The sequence below is a fragment of the Hyla sarda genome, chromosome 10, assembly GCF_029499605.1.
Source record: "Hyla sarda isolate aHylSar1 chromosome 10, aHylSar1.hap1, whole genome shotgun sequence".
NCBI classification, from domain to species: Eukaryota; Metazoa; Chordata; class Amphibia; order Anura; family Hylidae; genus Hyla; species Hyla sarda.
This window is the reverse complement of record NC_079198.1, coordinates 25,660,814-25,679,988: the sequence shown is the minus strand read 5'-3', so window position 1 is coordinate 25,679,988 and position 19,175 is coordinate 25,660,814. Positions and strand designations below refer to the sequence as shown.

At 42.3% G+C, this 19,175-nt stretch overlaps 1 protein-coding gene across 1 annotated transcript in view; it reads left to right on the top strand.

Moving 5' to 3' along the window:
- Positions 1-1,999: 1,999 nt before the first annotated feature.
- The window catches only part of LOC130293664 (neurotrophin-4-like), a 94,855-nt gene continuing 77,679 nt past the window's right edge, over positions 2,000-19,175 (top strand). The window contains exon 1 of the mRNA XM_056542642.1: positions 2,000-2,075. The gene's annotated coding sequence lies outside the window, so the exon portion shown is untranslated. The remainder of the gene's footprint in view (positions 2,076-19,175) is intronic.

The window sequence follows — 19,175 nt, the reverse complement described above, 5'->3', positions numbered from 1 at the left end:
TATTGTATGTTGAGGCCATTGTAAGTTGAGGGATCACTGTACAGGAGAGCAGCTAGAAGTGTGAATGTACAGGAGCCTAGCAGCGCGCGCCTGTATGTCGGGTCCATGCAGTAGTTTCGGTATCAGTATGTGCTGGCCAACTTATCCTTGTTTGTGTTCACATCTATAATAGATCTGATAGATGATGATGTCATCCTGTAGTAGACTCATCACAGACCACTTCCTTTGACACATTAGGTGATCACATGACCCAGTTACAGTAATGAAACATATGGATGCAGTGATGGCGCTATAGGATTGTTAATGCGTGCACAATGTGGGCAAAAAACAAACCTGGAGTGTTTTTTTTGTTTTTGTTTTTTTTTAATCAAAATGTGAATATCTTTTTATATTATTCTAAAAAAAAATATTGTATCTCCAGATATTCCAGTAATAATTTTAGTAAAGCCCCACCTGCTGTTTCTTTGCAATGGCTTTTACGTCCACTTCAGTAAATATTGTGCTGTGGACACACGTGTGCAGTTTTACTTTTTTTTGTCTCCTTTGCAATGCAGAGCGATCTATGGTGTGGTGGTATTTTTGACTTAAAGGGGTGCTCTGGTGGAAAACTTCTTTTTTCATTTTTTTTTTTTTTAAATGAACTGGTGCCAGAAAGTTAAACAGATTTGTAAATTACTTCTATTAAAAAAAAAAAATCTTAATCCTTCCAGTACTTATTAGCAGCTGAATACTACAGAGGAAATTATTTTCTTTTTGGAACAAAGTGCTCTCTGCTGACATCTCTGTCCATTTTAGGAACTGGCCAGAGAAGCATATGTTTGCTATGGGGATTTTCTCCTTCTCTGGACAGTTCCTAAAATGGTCAGCAGAGAGCACTGTGCTCGTGACAGAAGAGAAATCCAAAAAGAAAAGCCCTTAAAAAGAACTGGAAGGATTAAGATTTTTTAATAGAAGTAATTTACAAATCTGTTTAACCAGTTGATTAAAAATAATAAAAAAAAGTTTTCCACGGGAGTACCCCTTTAAATAGTGCACCCACCAGTTGTCAAATGCCTATTTTCGGCAGCGAGTGCACCTTGGACTTGATCCTTAATTTACATGTCTTTCATTATCATCCTTTCCCTGGTATTTTGTTGAGGACACCAATTTGGAATGCCGTAACCCAATCCACCAGCTAATATATGCCACTTTTGTATATGCCTTTCCACTTCTCACCACCGCACAAGAGATGATCAAGACGTTCCCGTCATTTTACATCTGTAAACCGAGGTATTAGATTGTATAAAACAAACAGCTTGGGCTTGTCGAGAAAGAACAGAGCTAGAGCCTATATGCACAAGTAACTCTAGAGGATCTTTATCTATAGATTGTATTGCTGAAAGACTTGTGATGAGGTGCTATGTTACCCGATCCGTCTTACAATCTTTTTTCTTTTTCTTCTTCTTCTTCTTCTTTTTTTGTCGGCTTTTCTCTGATTTTTCACAAATGCAGATCTCATAGTCTTTGACATCAAAGGACAAAAGTGCGCAAAGTGCCTTCTCCTTCTGCCTTGCTACAGAGTAAACTATTTCACTTCTGTCTTTATTCATCTCGCGCCCCCCTCGCGTTTGAATAGCAGTAGGAAAGGCGATCTCCCTCCTGTTAAAACGTTATTAAGTTTTCATGTGAAAGATGAAACGCCCTCTATTTTACTCTTTGGTGATAGCAGAATAGGAGAGAGAAAGAAAGAGATCGAGGAGAGAAAAAATCTCTATTCATCCTACACTTCAGTTTGATGTCGGCAACGCAGCCTTCAGGGATAGAGCTGGAAGGGATAGGGTTCTAAAGCCATACAAGACCACCGCGACACTCTCAAAGCCTCGAGATCAGAGGTTGACGTTACATTGCCTCCATACGTTGCCTCCGCCACAAAATGTTTTGAGGTTATTCCCCAACCTAAAGACTATATTGACAAAAAAAGAGGGGACATCCACCCCACCGGTCACGTTACATCTGATGGGATGCATCCACAAGGAGAACTTCCAACCGGGGAGACGAGAGAGCCCAAGCAAACTCCAAGATAGTTGAAATTCAAGGTATTGTCATCGTGAGCGAAAGCCCCGGCATTGTGTTGGGTTGTGTACGGCTTTGTTTGCAGTTGTCCGGTGTGTAACGTGCGCTTCTTTTGTGGGTGATGGTGACATTCATATACAGCAAACATTAGGGCACGTCCGCATGGGGTTATAAATGTTAACTTGTTCTATGGCCACAATTATTCCAGGTGTGCACCTGTTCTTTTCATACGACACAATGGAGGCTTCGGCATTGTAAATCACATTGTAGATCAGATTGTTCTCTTGTTAAAAAATAAAATAGGCCTAATTTACATTTAAATAGCGGCTTCCTGCAGCTATAGACTGATGACTGATGTTTTTAGGATTAGATATTGTATTATGAAACTTTTTTTCCCCCCATTTTATTATATTGTCAGTGGCAGATGTTATGAATAACGGGGAAATTATTAACCAAAAGCTGAATATCTTATGGGACTTAGATGCATTATATTTATGAACTCATTTAGACCTATTTGGGAAGAACTTACTATTCATGTTGGTATTTGTGTCTACAGAAAGAGACATAGATTGTCAAATGTAATGTTATGTACACTAGGAAAACAGCAGGGGGAATCCAGCTTCACAGCAGACTGTCAAAATTTTCAAGCTTTAATGTAATCCATTAAAAAACATGGTGATCCAAGGTTAAAAACAACACGCCGACGCGTTTCGGACTTATGATCAGCCCTTAATCGTGGCCATGATTAAGGACTTGTCATAAGTCCAAAACGCGTCGGCGTGTTGTTTTAACCTTGCATCACCATGTTTTTTTAATGGATTACATTAAAGCTTGAAAATTTTAACGGTCTGCTGTGAAGCTGGATTCCCCCTGCTGTTTTCCTAGTGTACAACACAGGCAGGCGGCCCGCTCTTCCGAGCTCCAGCGCTTTCCAAACCAGGCATCTCATAATACAAACTTTACCGGGTCTATGTGGTGAGTGGCTTTTTTTCTTCTATGTTCCATTTAATGTTATGTATGTATTAAAGTGATTTGCCCTGGAGAGCTCACAAACAAACCAGAACCTTGATGGTATTGCGTTTCATGTGACATAGTTTTGCACTGTTGGATACTCTTTTTTTAAGGATTGTGCTTCATTTTGCACCAAAAGTTTGGTAAAGTTTTTTTTAGGGGGGTAATAAAGTGGGCATCCAAGCCATTGCTTAAAGGGTCTCAGAGGACAAAAATAAGACTTTTATTGATAGGCTGTGTGTGACATTGAATGAAGTTTATGTGCAATACCTGACACAGCCTATGAATGAGAGTGGCACTATTTCCGGGAAAAAGCAGATATTAAAGAATCGTTGACATTTTTTTAATTTTTTTTCCCCCTCTATAGTAATGTCAGAAATGCATCAACTGGGGATTTTTTTTTTTAGAAACATCCTAGTACTTAGACATCTTTGTGCCCGTTTCTAAACATGGCTCTTTTGTGTTCTCCGTCCCATTTGTAAACTTTGCAAGGTCCTTTTTTTTTTCTCCTCCTCAGATGGTAATGTTCAGGTTTTTTTGTTAGATTAAAAGCAGCTGCACGGAGATCAGAGAAGAACTGCATTAAAGTCTTCCGCAGAGGGGGGATTGCATTTCTGGGACTAGGTGTCCCGATTTTCACAAGGCACAAATGCCCAGCGATGCCTTCCGAACACAGGCGCCTGATTCACCGGGAAACTCGGCCGCGGGCGCCAAGTTTGTTGAGTCCAAAGCCGGTGTTATCTTCTCCTTTTAGCTGATTGCGGCCGGGTTACAGCAATTAATTCATCAGCGTGTCTGTCCGTTTAGGAACGCCTGATCCCTGTGCAAATTGAACTGTAAGGAATTTTATCTGAGACAAAAGTGGCATTACAAAGTCTGTCCACACAAAGGCTTAACAAATACATCCTCATGATTTATCCATGTTAAAGGGGTATTCCAGGCCAAAACTTTTTTTTATATATCAACTGGCTCCGGAAAGTTAAAAAGATTTGTAAATTATTTCTATTAAAAAATATTAATCCTTCCAATAGTTATTAGCTTCTGAAGTTGAGTTGCTGTTTTCTGTCTAACTGCTCTCTGATGACTCACGTCCCGGGAGCTGTCCAGCTCCTATGGGGATTTTCTCCCATCATGCAAGGGATATTCTCCCATCATGCACAGCTCCCAGGACGTGACATCATCATTGAGCAGTTAGACAGAAAACTTCAGAAGCTAATAACTATTGGAAGGATTAAGACTTTTTAATAGAAGTAATTTACAAATCTGTTTAATCTGTGGAGCCAGTTGATATATAAAAAAAAAAGTTTTTGCCTGGAATACCCCTTTAAGCCTACCGCTCAAAAAAAAAAAAAAAAAGTGAAAAATCTCTTACTTCTGATAATGAACTCATTGATTCTTAAATGGGTAAAAAATGTTAATCAACCGGTGCCAGAAGCTTAAACAGATTTGTAAATTACTCCTATTAAAAAATCTTAATCCTTCCTGTACTTATCAGCTGTTGTATGCTTTACAGGAAGTTCTTTTCTTTTTGAATTTCCTTTCTGTCTGACCACAGTGCTCTCTGCTGACACCTCTGTCCATGTTAGGACACTTTCTAGAGTAGGAGCAAATCCCAAAAGCAAACCTAGTTCCTAAAATGGACAGAGGTGTCAGCAGAGAGCACTGTGGTCAGACAGAAAGGAAATTCAAAAAGAAAAGAACTTCCTGTAAAGCATACAGCAGCTGATAAGTACAGGAAGGATTAAGATTTTTTAATAGAAGTAATTCACAAATCTGTTGAATTTTCTGGCACCAGTTGATAAAAAAAAAAAATGTTTTCCAGGGGAGTACCCCTTTAAGGAAATAAACACTTAACATTATAGGTTACAAGGGGATAATCTAGACATTTGTTACAACCTCAATGGGGTTGTCCATGACGGGCAATCTCTATCCTCTAGACCAGTGGTCTTCATTCTGCGGACCTCCAGATGTTGCAAAACTACAACTCCCAGCATGCACGGACAGCCAACGGCTGTCCGTGCATGCTGGGAGTTGTAGTTTTGCAACATCCGGAGGTCCGCCGGTTGAAGACCACTGCTCCAGACAGCTCCTTACTATATTCCTTATTAATTAATCTTTTGCCCTCTTTTTCATATAGTCTCTTTATACATTTTTTGGTTACAAAAAATGCCTCTAAAATGTCAGAATTTTCGGGGGATGTTTTCTTTCTTGTGTTTTAGTTGTAGTTTGTGTTTTTTTTTTTTTTTTTTTTGCGTATTTTATGCAGCTCTTTTCCATAACAAACTGCAATTTATAGATGATTTGCAATGTAAAATGTGTTACAGAAATACAGAACAAAGAACACAACGCACATATCAATACGTAAAAAAAAAATAATAAATGACAGGACCAGCAAAGTATTCATGTTCAGTAACATCTGATAAAATCCTTACAAGATGGCACTTAATTTTAAGAAATAATCTAAACGTTTTGCCTCCTAACATCTGCCATTTGGTGGTCATACCCCACTGCTCTCATTGGAGAAGGTTTTAAAGGGGTACTTCGGTGGAAACCTTTTTTATTTTTTTATTTTTTTTTGTATCAACTGGTGCCAGAAAGTTAAACAGATTTGTAAATGACTTCTATTGAAAAATCTTAATCCTTCCAGTACTTATTAGCTGCTGAATACTACAGAAATTGTTTTCTTTTTGGAACACAGAGCTCTCTGCTGACATCATGAGCACAGTGACATCTCTGTCCATTTTAAGAAATGTCCAGAGTAGGAGAAAATCCTCATAGCAAACATAGGCTGCTCTGGACAGTTCCTAAAATGGACAGAGATGTCAGCAGAGAGCACTGTGGTCATGATGTCAGCAGAAAGCACTGTTTTTCAAAAAGAAAATAATTTCCTCTGTAGTATTCAGCAGCTAATAAGTACTGGAAGGATTACGATTTTTTTTAACAGAAGTAATTTACAAATCTGTTTAACTTTCTGGCACCAGTTGATTTAAAAAAAAAAAAAAAAGTTTTCCACCGGAGTACCCCTTTAAGGACTCAGCAAATTTAGCTCCTGGGTCTGCCCTGCTAAATGCTGGCATTAAAGGGGTACTCCGCCCCTAGACATCTTATCCCCTATCCAAAGGATAGGGGATAAGATGTCAGATAGCCGGGGTCCCGCTGCTGGGGACCCCGGGGATCGCTGCTGCAGCACCCCGCTATCATTACAGCACAGAGCGAGATCGCTCTGCACGTAATGACGGGCAATACAGGGGCCGGAGCATCGTTACGTTACGGCTCCGCACCTCGTGACGTCACGGCCCGACCCGTCAATACAAGTCTATGGGAGGGGGCGTGGCGGTCGTCACGCCCCCTGCCATAGATTTGCATTAAGGGGACGGGCCGTGATGTCATGAGGGGCGGAGCCATGACGTCGCGCTGCTCCGGCCCCTGTATCGCCCGTCATTACGTGCAGAGCGAACTCGCTCCGCGCAGTAATGATGGCAGGGTGCTGCAGCAGTGATCCCCGGGATCCCCAGCAGCGGGACCGCGGCGATCTAACATCTTATCCCCTATCCTTTCGATAGGGGATTAGATGCCAGGGGCGGAGTACCCCTTTAAGAGTCTATTCACACGGCAGAATTTCCGCTTGCGGAATTCCACCTCAAATGAAAGCCCATAGACTTTATGGGATTCCGCACTCCCATTCACACTTCTGAATTTCCACTAGTGGAATTCCGAAAGTGGAAATGCAGAAGTGTGATTGGGAGTGCGGAATCCCATAAAGTCTATGGGCTTTAATTTGAGGTGGAATTCCGCAAGCTGAAAATCTGCAGTGTGAATAGACCCGTAGGCTATATTCACATGGGTGAATGTATGCACAGAACAATTCAGTGTGGACAGTCCCCCGACAGCGGAGCACTGGCAGAACATGTCGGCACTAGGACCACTCGGAAATTCGCCGTCTCATAGACGACAATGCATTTTGGTGCAGACTACACAGAAAGAACATAGCCTAAGGGTCTATACACACTGCAGAATTTCCGCTTGTGGAATTCCGCCTCAAATTTAACCCCATAGACTTCTATGGGACTCCGCACTCCCATTCACACTTCTGAATTTCTGCTTGCGGAATGCTCTCTGCTGACACCTCTGTCCATGTCAGGAACTGTCCAGAGTACAAGCAAATCCCCATAGGAAACCTCTCCTGCTCTTGACAGTTCCTGAGACAGACAGAGGTGTCAGCAGAGAGCACTGTGGTCAGACAGAAAATACATTTTTAAAGAAAAGAACTTCCTGTGGAGTATACAGCAGCTGATAAGTACTGGAACGGTTAAGAATTTTAAATAGAAGTAATTTACAGATCTGTTTAACTTTCTGGAGCCAGCTGATATAAAAAAAATTTTTTTTTTCATGGAATACACCTTTAATTTTGGTCAATTTGGATATGGGACTTTACCTTCAAATACTTTAATCAAAAGGACTTAGAAATAAATATAAAAAGGAGTATGCTGGAGTATTCTTGGACTTCCTATCAGTATATTGGGTTGGTGATTCTCCGGCATGTTACCAAAGTTCCTTAGAATACTTCTGAAATGCATTATTCCATTGCCTCGTGCCATTGGGTTCAAAAGGTTGATTCAAAAAATTTGCACAAAAAAAAGGTGCATAAATGTATTTATATATACAGTACAGACCAAAAGTTTGGACACACAGTTTTCTTTATTTTCATGACTATGAAAATGGTAGATTCACATTGAAGGCATCAAAACTATGAATTAACACATGTGGAATTATAGACATAACAAAAAAGTGTGAAAATCTGTCATATTCTAGGTTCTAGCCACCTTTTGCTTTGATTACTGCTTTGCACATTATTCTCTTGATGAGCTTCCAGAGGTAGTCACCTGAAATGGTCTTCCAACAGTCATGAAGGAGTTCCCAGAGATGCTTAGCACTTGTTGGACCTTTTTGCCTTCATTCTGCGGTCCAGCTCACCCCAAACCATCTGGATTGGGTTCAGGTCCGGTGACTGTGGAGGCCAGGTCATCTGGCGCAGCACCCCATCACTCTCCTTCTTGGTCAAATAGCCCTTACACAGCCTGGAGGTGTTTGGGGTCTTTATCCTGTTGAAAAATAAATGATGGTCCAACTAAACGCAAACCGGATGGTATAGCAGCCGCTGCAAGATGCTGTGGTAGCCATGCGGGTTCAGTATGCCTTCAATTTTGAATAAATCCCCAACAGTGTCACCAGCAAAGCCCCCCCACACCATCACACCTCCTCCTCCACACCATCACACCTCCTCCTCTACACCATCACACCTCCTCCTCCACACCATCACACCTCCTCCTCCACACCTGCACACCTCCTCCTCCACACCAGCACACCTCCTCCTCCACACCATCACACCTCCTCCTCCACACCAGCACACCTCCTCCTCCACACCGTCATACCTCCTCCTCCACACCAGCACACCTGTGAAGTGAAAACCATTTCAGGTGACTACCTCTTGAATCTCAACAAGAGAATGCCAAGAGTGTGCAAAGCAGTATTCAAAGCAAAAGGTGGCTAGAACCTAGAATATGACATATTTTCAGCTGTTTCACACTTTTGTGTTATGTATATAATTCCACATGTGTTAATTCATAGTTTTGATGCCTTCAGTGTGAATCTACAATATTCATAGTCATGAAAATAAAGAAAACTCTGAATGAGAAGGTGTGTCCAAACTTTTGGTCTGTACTGTATATATATATATATATATATATATATATATATATATATATATATATATAATTTTTTTGATATATTTTCTTAATAAATGCAGCAGGTGTTTTTTCGCCTACGCTGGTGCCTGTATTGGGTTGACTTGGTAAGGTCAGGGCTATGTGTAGGTGGGGCAGGTATTCTGAGATGATGTTGTTCTCGTCATGTTATGGTATAGGACATGAACAACATCAGTGAAATGGAGACGTTAAGCCGTGAGCTGTAGATTGTGTAAGCAGTAAAGTACATGCTGCTTTGCAAGGACAGACATTAGCACATTGAGCTTTCAGGTTTCCAGTACTTTTTGGTGTAAATGATTTTCCATCAATGTTCATGGGGGGGGGGGGTTGATGTTAGCCATCTGCTGAGGTGCGATACGTTTTTTCGGCATCCCTGTATATCTGTACCAGTAAGATCCCGTCTCTGAAAGCATAACCTGTCATGTCTATTTGCTTTGCCTAATGAGGTGTGAAAGTGGAAACACTTTGAGTCGCCTTTGGTTACGCCAACCTGCGGTGAATGCTGCAATCTCCCCCCCAGCAGGGGGCGGCCCAGACCTCGGAGGCATTTAGTGCCCATACGGTTTGGTTTCCCATATGATTCCCGTGTCTGATTGCTAGCAAGGCGGGCAGCTGTATTGTCAGCGCGCTGGAAGAAACATCTGGGCAGCAGCTGGAGTCGACTGCCATAGACTGACATGGACAGGTTGTTTTTTTGACAGAGATGGAACTTAGAAGGTAGCACTGGTTAAGACAACCTTGTGTTTTCTAAGAACATAACACTGGGATTTCTTATCCTTCTTAATCTCCCTGTCACTTAGGGATTTATGTTGCATAGTAGGGTTCTATTCAGTCTTTTTTGGGCTTTTATCTTGATCAAAGTCTTTAGCGTTTTACAAGGTAAACTATTCTGTTACCCATTCTACCTGACAAAGCCATATCCAACAGTTTTTAATGTATGGCCTATGGGATTTATTATTACCGGTGTAAAGGCTTGATTACATATTTAGCATCATGTGGTCTAATGGTAGAGCCTATAGCAAGGATAAATATTAGGCCCCTTTTAGGACTCTCCAAACCAGCTGCAACAGATCCTCGTGCCCTCTTTCCATTTTCATGACCCATATTGAACTCCGCTGAATTTGTGGTATGTACAGAATAGAGATCACATTCCTATACAGGTTTTTATTGTGGATTATAATAGGGATGAGACTAACCATGGCTATTAGAGATGAGCGAATTTACAGTAAATTTGATACGTCACAAACTTCTCGGCTCGGCAGTTGCTCACTTATCCGGCATAAATGAGTTAAGCCTTCAGGTGCTCCAGTGGGTTGGAAAAGGTGGATACAGTCCTAGGATAGAGTCTCCTAGGACTGTATCCACCTTTTCCAGCCAACAGGAGCACCGGAAAGCTGAACTAATTTATGCAGGATAAGTCATCAACTGCCGAGCCGAGAAGTCAGTGACAAATCGAATTTACTGTAAGTTCGCTCATCTCTAATGACTATGCCTGCTCTGTTCATGAGCCCCATAGAAACTCCATGGACTGTGTCACTAGAACGTACTGTACACACTTACTTGCCTTACTTCTGTAACTGTATTGGGGTATAATTGTAACTGTATTGGGGTATAATTGTTATCTAAATAGGGCTATTACTACAGTCTGAGAAGGAGGGGAAAAAAAACAAATGATGGGGCGCTCCCTGGTATAGTGCTGCGAGGTATTAACCCTTCACTACACCACTGGTACTATACTCACCTTAGCGGGCTGAGCTGTCAAGATAGGCACAACCCAAGGTTATATGTTCGTAGTATGCAGCTCAAGGACCCTGTCTGTCTTAAAGGGTTTACTCCACCCCTAGACATCTTATCCCCTATCCAAAGGATAGGGGATAAGATGTCTGATCGAGGGGGTCCCATTGCTGGGGACCCTTGCGATCTCCCTGCTGCACCGGAATTCGTTTAGAGCGTCGGGGTGCAGCGCCAGAGGCTCGTGGCATCACAGTCATGCCTGCTCGTGATGTCACGGCCACGCCCCCTCAATGCAAGTCTATGGGAGGGGGCGTGACTGACGTCACGCCCCCTCCCATAGACTTGCATTGAGGGGGCGTGGTCGTGACGGCACAAGCGGGCGTGGCTGTGACGTCACGAGTGGGTGTGATCGTGATGTCACGAGCCTCCGCCCCACATCGTCAGCGAAGTTCGCTCCGTGCACCAGATGTCTGGGGATAGCGGAGAGACCCCCGCGATCAGACATCTTATCCCCTATCCTTTGGATAGGGAATACGATGTATAAAGCCAGAATACCTCTTTAAGTAAAGTCTGAGAAAGATATTCCTATATACTGTGAAATGGAAAACAATGGTAAAACCTTTAGGCAAGTGGTAAAATAGACGCAATCCCATAAAATTTTATTAGACTTCCCTAATTCTATTTTCTTAAAAGGGAATGTATCACTGATATATTGTCTGTTGTTTTTTTTTATAATTTTTTTTTTTTTTCGATTCTGTAGATTTTTAACTTCAATTTCCTGTACATGGTGATAGGAGCAGCCATCTTGTTTGAGCTGCTGCTTTGATCTATAACAGCATTTGTTGATACGATTGATTGACAGCAGCCAACTGGACCATAGGAAACTATGGTCTAAGAAGTATAAATTGACTCCTATAGGAGAGTGTTATAGGCATGTACCTCGACCTTTGCAGAAGAAGAGAAGAGGTGAGCTGTGTGACCATCGCCTATTGTCAACGGCGGATCCTTTATTATCTGTCTCCGGCTTTATAATAGAGACTTTATAATCCTATCTGTGATGATAAGGAGCAGAATGCTGAGGTGTGATCTCTACAGAACAGGAAGTGTTAGCTTATTTTGAGGCTCAGAGGTCGGAGTGGAAATGTCAAGATTTATCATTTTTATTTGAAATAATAATAATGTAAATAAATTAAATAAAACATAATTCATAAAAAAAAAATAAAAAAAAAACAACAACCAGACATTCTTAAAAATATAAAAAATAATGGTGCAGCTCACAACAAAAGGACCCCCCCCCCCCCCCCCCCCCCCGGCAACAAAATAAATAATAGCTTATGCCTCTAGGACCTCACCACGTATGGTGCATAATGGTATGGGTGGAAATAATTTAAGATATAACAGCGCTACTAATATGAATTGTTTTAATTAAATATAAAATATACAATAGATTAACACATTTAGCTGGCACAAACTGGTGATATTCCCACTGGGCCCTAGTGGGGTATCATATACAAATAGAATAAAATGAAATGGAAATAAAAAATGGAAAATAATAAATAATGTCCTGTATGACAGTGTTCAAATAAGTCCATTTGTCCGCAAACTTAGTAGATCCATAGAAGTCCAATTTTTCTGAATGAATGAACTTGTAAAAATAGTCAATAAATGGACTGCTTCTGGCGGCTCGGTGGTTCTTTGTTGTATATCACAGCCTTGTACTTCTCTTGTGCCCCGATGGTGGGGGGGCACGCTGCAGTCTCCCGTCTCCCTTGGAACCCCGATGGCAGGGGGGCGCAGTTGATATTCCGTGTCGCTGGCTCCGATGGCAGGGGGGCGTGGAGCGGTGTTCAGGGCTGCAGACCGTGCTTGCTTCCCGGCTGTCTGTAGATGGAATAGTACTGACACTCCGGCAAGAGTGTCAGTCAGCACGGGAGCGTTAGGTCTGGCGGCAGTGGAGCGCTCGGGAGTGGTGGACAGTCCGGGGATGGCGTCCCACGTGGAGACCCAAGCCGTGGGAAGTGTGGGCTGTGAAGATGATCCAAGGTATGATTGCCGCAAGGCAGGGCGGAGTGTGGCTGAATTAACTCTTCTATTGCCAAAGTCTGTAGGTTAGCGGACAGGACACTGGTACAGGATGTGTGAACAGTGCCAGACACCTAGACGCGTTTCGGGCTGCTGGTAATTATAGTCCTCCGACCCCTTCCTCAGTAAAAATGTGTTTGAAACACATTTTTACTGAGGAAGGGGTCGGAGGACTATAATTACCAGCACCCCGAAACGATTTTCCATTTTTTATTTCCATTTAATTTTATTCTATTTTTATATGATACCCCACTAGGGCCCAGTGGGAATATCACCAGTTTGTGCCAGCTAAATGTGTTAATCTATTGTATATTTTATATTTAATTAAAACAATTCATATTAGTAGCGCTGTTATATCTTAAATTATTTCCACCCAAACCATTATGCACCATACGTGGTGAGGTCCTAGAGGCATAAGCTATTATTTCAAATTACTCTTAAAAATATGTTCAATATTAAAATTTATTTAAACAACAGATCATCTTCTGATAATACACTCCCTTTAGAAAATCTCAAGATGCTGCCTGGAAACTGTCAACAGGCTGTGGTAGACCGGTCTGTTAGGGTTAGTATGTGCATCTTTTGTACTCCAGCAATGATAAAAGCAAAAGAAATGCATAATAAATACCGTATTTTTCCTCATAAAAGACGCTCCAGCATATAAAACGTACATAATTTTATAGGATAAAAATCTAGAAAATAAAGATTCTGAATTAAATACAATGTAAAGTATAGGACAGTGATCTTCAACCTGCGGAACTTCAGATGTTGCAAAACTACAACTCCCAGCATGCCCGGACAGCCATTGGCTGTCCGGGCATGCTGGGAGTGTTAGTTTTGCAACATCTGGAGGTCCGCAGGTTGAAGACCACTGGTATAGGAGGTAATACTCACGTGTCCCTGCCGCTCCGGACCCGTCACCGCTCATCACCGCTGCCCTGGATGTCGCCCTCCATCGCTGTCGCCGCGTCCCCGGGGTGTCCCTCCGGAACGTCTCTGCTGCCCGGTATCTTCGCTCTCCGTCGCCGTCATCACGCCGCTACGCACGCTGCTCCTATTGGGTGACGGGACGGCGTGCGCGACGACGTGATGACGACAAAGGAGAGCGCCGGCCATGCAGGGGATCCCGGCACGGAGCAGACACCAAAGAGGCAGGTAAGGTCCCTCCCGGTGTCCTGTAAGCTGTTCGGGACGCCGCGATTTCACTGCAGCGGTCCCGAACAGCCCGACTGAACAGCCGGGTTAGTGTTATTTTAGCTTCAGACGCGGCGGTCAGCATTGACTGCCGCGTCTGAAGGGTTAATACAGGGCATCACCGCGATCAGTAATGTCCTGTATTAGCCGCGGGTCCCGGCCGTTGATGGCCGCAGGGACCGCCGCGATAGGTGTGTATTCGCCGTATAAGACGCACCAACTTTCCCCCCCCAGTTTTGGGGAAGAAAAAGTGCATCTTATACGGCGAAAAATACGGTAATGTCGGTAGCAGCTAGCTTGTAGACCATTTTTAGGCAGTGGAGTAATGTTTTCTCATTTCACACAGAGTAAAAACAATCTGGAAAATAAATGAAAAACAATTACATGCTGAATGAGGATGACTTGCAGAGATAAAGAATATTAAATGCATATTTTCAAAGTATCTTAGACCACAACAGGAACTAGTTCTATGGAAAGTCTAAAAGGAACTCTCCTTAAAACAATAAGAAGAAGAAATTGAAATTCTGGACTACTTAAAAGAATGAACATGTTCGGAGGAATCGGCCAGAAATGCATTGCCGTCAATGGAGACAGCTAGAGATGAGCGAACTTACAGTAAATTCGATTCGTCACGAACTTCTCGGCTCGGCAGTTGATGACTTTTCCTGCATAAATTAGTTCAGTTTTCTGGTGCTCCTGTGGGCTGGAAAAGGTGGATACAGTCCTAGAAGACTCTTTTCTAGGAATGTATCCACCTTTTCCAGCCCACCGGAGCACCGGAAAGCTGAACTAATTTATGCAGGAAAAGTCATCAACTGCCGAGCCGAGAAGTTCGTGACGAATCGAATTTACTGTAAGTTCGCTCATCTCTAATCCCTATGTTAGGGATACAGCTAATGAAATACCAGCCATGGACAAGAGTGCAGAGAGTCTACTTCTGTTGGGTAGGGCCTTTTTAGGGTGCACAAAATAATGGATATGAGGCACCATTTGCCCATTGCCTTGATTTAGGATAGGCTATTATATTCAACATCTCCATAGCACAGAGTGAGAAAATCTAACAATATTCCTTGGACATTACCAGGTAAATGAGAAGCTGAACAACAGTTAGTGGCAAAATGACCAGCCAGATAACATTAAAGGGGTACTCCCGTGGAAAACTTTTTTTTTTTAAATCAACTGGTGCCAGAAAGTTAAACAGATTTGTAAATCACTTCTATAAAAAAAAATGTTAATCCTTCCAATACGTTTTAGGGGCTGTATACTAAAGAGAATTTTTCGTTTTACTTTCTATATTTTAAAATAATCATAAAATCTTGCAGTTTCTATTCTGGCCAATTTCTTTCTCATCCCAGAAAGGAATACAGTGTAAGATGACACCAATACATTAATAACAGAGGTACAAACAATAGCTGGTGGTCAGAGATCAACCTCCATGTAGAATGACCTCTGAGAAGGTCACAGCGAATGCCCAGTAACATTACCAACTAATGTGAATGGGACAGGTCTTTTCTGTGGTTGCCCTCAAGTATGACTCCTGCAGTAAAAAAAAAATATCTCTAAATGCTGTTAAAAATGTACAAAAAATTGTAAAAAATTTACAATAAAAAAAGATAGAAACGTATTATAAAAAAGAACATATTTCAGTATCTTCAGTTAGACACCTCGGATGTTATCTCAAAGAAGTTTTACATTACTTGCTGTTGGATTACCCTACCAAAAACCTTGCTTTTTATCAATTGAGGCCAAATATGCAAACAGAATACGTGAGTTGCCGATTTCTTAAGGTTAAAATTATTTTCTCAGAATAAAATTTTTAAACAAGACATAAACTAAAATAATTGACAGGGAAATGCAGCAAATCCCTCCACTCAAGAAACAAATACTGACATTCTCCTTTGATGTTACCCCCCTGGCTATCATGAGACACCAGATTCTTTTTTTTATCAATTTGTTAGAGTTGACATTTTAGTGTATAATGTGGTATAGTCAGAATTTCTACATTTATCCCATAGACAGACAAGGGTGTAGCAGACCAACAGCACCGATAAACACTTTGCTTGTGGACATTGATGTATGACTCCCGCTGGGTGCCATCACTGTGAGTCACAGGGGTATTCGTCCTTCGACAATTGTCATGCACTCTATTTTCTTTTTTAGTTGGATAACTGCTACTTCTGGAAGCTGCCTGCATCGATCTATCTTTCTTTTTGATCTTTTTCTGCTTATCTATTTATCCCAAGACATAAAACACCGTAAAGAACGCATCTAAAATACAGGTGATAGATTTTAGATGACTTCTAGGGGAGGCACCACTTGGACCTCCACCAGTCACTAGTTGGAAAGACGTAAGTAGAGGTTAGCAAATACAGTATTTTTATCCAAATTTAGGGAATCGTACAATGATTTGTTCCATTATGCAGCTGTCAAAATGCAGAAACTTCTTGGTAAAGTCAGATATGACACTGAGATCTACTAGAGCTGATCCAAGTCGTAGGAGACCTATAGTGTCCCAAGTGACTTTCCAGTCCAATCACAGTACTTTAACAGCTGAAGGGATCTTGCCAAATAAAACAAATCATCGGAAGGTCTGCTGGATTTGGATCTGGGTGGAAGTACTGTAGATTTGATCACTTCTACACATAAGCCCCCATTCCTCAGTGAGAAGAAGTTTGCATGGAGTGGTGATTGATTACTCCTACTTACAGAAACTGCTGAGTGACAGCTTAAAAAGACTTAAAGGGGTATTCCAATAGCATAGAATTTTCTATATATTTGTCTGGGAACCAAGTTATATTAAAAACTAACTCATACTTACCTACCCCAGTCCCCCTCAGCTCCTGTTCTGATCACTTCTGGTAGTAGCCGTCACGCCTCCTCCCATAGACATGAATGAAAGGGACGTGGTGGCTATACTCACCAGTCATCTGGCACGGAGCGGAGTTAGCTCCATGCACCGGATGACTGGGGTGCCGCAGCGGAGATCGCGGTGGTCCTGCCGCTGGGGATAGAGGATAAGATGTTTTCCGGCAGAGTACCCATTTAAAATCACTGACACTTCTTGAGACATATTAGTACAAGACTGTACCTGATAACATTAGACAAGTGTATTGCAGGGGAGGAAGCCTTACGCCTTCTCATTCCTATCAGCTGCAGTCACTTGGCTCGGCCGGTGGACATGTTGTCATGATTATGGATACAACCTTTACTGATTCCTTTTTGATTATGGAGAGCAGAAGCTGAAATACGTTCACGTCCCGCTGGAATTCACTCCCAGATCAGACCTTCTTGGGGTAAAATGGGATTTTTCTTAGATAAGGCCATTTGACTGAAGCTCAGATTAACTGCTATATTTCCCCTACTATCTGTAGGGAACATTTCATATGTCTCCGCCATCCCCTGCCCTGTACACTAAATACAGGCTTGATTCCATCACTCGCCATCTGCTTTAATTGTCTTCTCTCATACTTAATTTTTCTTCTGCTTTTTGTCTAGATTCCTCTATTCACCTCTTTGGCTTGTCTACTTCCCACATACCACTGATGTTCTGTGCCAGAAATGGTTCCTTATCATACTTTCCATGTGTACATTTGTATCGGGCTGTCATTGTCCAGGTTCCCTTCCCTTTTCAGTCTGTATTATTACATTATGTTTTCCACGCAATATTTTGTGCATTTATATAATTTTGCTATTATTTTTTGTACTGTATTTTATCATCCCAGACAAAAACCTGCCAGAGATTTTTATTAAACGAAATAAATGGGAATATAGAAAGTTATGGTGTCCATGGAATTTCCTGTAAGCGGTGATATTTGCCCTGCAGTGGAGGATGCAGGTCAGAGCCTGTCCCGGAGTTAAGCTGCACATACCATATTACAACACCAGGACTCCCACCCTTCTCCTTAATGCCTAGAGCTATTAAAGGGTCCTATATTACAGTTAAGATGAACACAATACACTTGAAAGTATTTAATACACCTATTGCATTTCAGAACAATGGCATTGGTGACATCACTGGCAAAGGAAGAGGTTTTATTTGATTTTCTTGCTTAATAAGGGAGATTTTAGCTTGGCCATAGGTGACTGGATGGAAGTTTAGTCAAATATATATATATATATATATATATATAATTTTTTTTTTTTTTTTTTTTTTAAAGAAAAATCTGGAGATTATATATGGGCCTGCAGGGTCCACCTAGATCAGAAGAAGCTTAAAGGGGTACTCTGCACCCCTAGACATCTTATCCCCTATCCAAAGGATAGGGGATAAGATGTAAGATCGCCGGGGTCCCGCTGCTGGGGCCACCTGTACGGCTTCCACCTCACACCGGCAAGGCTGGAGGCTTCGGATTCCGACCACAATGGCGGACGAGCGTGACGTCATGACTCCGCCCCTGTGTGACATCACGCCCCGCCCCCTCAAAGCAAGTCTATGGGAGTGGGCGTGACGTACCTTGCATTGAGGGGGTGGGGCGTGACGTCACATGGGGCAGTGTCCTGATGTCACACTCGTCCGCCATTTTGGTCGGGATCCGAAGCCTCCAGCGTTGCCGCTGTGAGGTGGAAGCTGCACAGGTGGGTGCTGCTGCCGAGATCCCGGGGTCCCCAGCAGCGGGACCCCGGCAATCTGATATCTTATCCCCTATCCTTTGGAGTCAGCTGATGACAGGGAGCCTGTCTACTTCAATGGGTGGAGCGATCGCTTGCTGGGAGAGAGATCAAACTGCCACTAATGCAAAAGCTGTAGGCACCCTGATTGAAAATCACAGGTCTTTTGAATAGATGCAGCTCATTTATGTTTCAATGGGTGGGGTGGCTGATGAGTGGGAGGGAGGAAAATTGAATTATGGGATTTGTAGGGGGGGAAAAAAGAAAACTGAAACAGGAAATACCAGTTCACAAAAAGCTAGCCACAGTGTTATGGTAATCTCACAACATAGCCATAGCCAAAACAAGTGCAGATCCTTCTTAAGCATGTCCATTACTGTCTGCCAGGTACGTACTAAAATCACATTATGGTGGATAACCCCTTTAGCGCTCAGTCGAGGATTATTCTGTTATATGGAAAGAGTGTAGGTAACAGGCAGCTTTGGTGGCAGTGTATCTTACTCGAGAACAAATTAATCATGTAGTCGAAAATAAGGTCAGGGGACAGTCAGGGGATGCCCAATGCATATTACACAGTTGCCCAGTGTGACCTTAATAAACAGGTGTGGCTCATATACAAAGAAAAGAGGATAACATGTCTGATCGCGGGGGTCCGGCCGCTGGAACCCCTCGCGATCTCCAGGCCGGTGCTGCAGCATTCATGAACACTTAAGCCTGGGGCTTCCATGT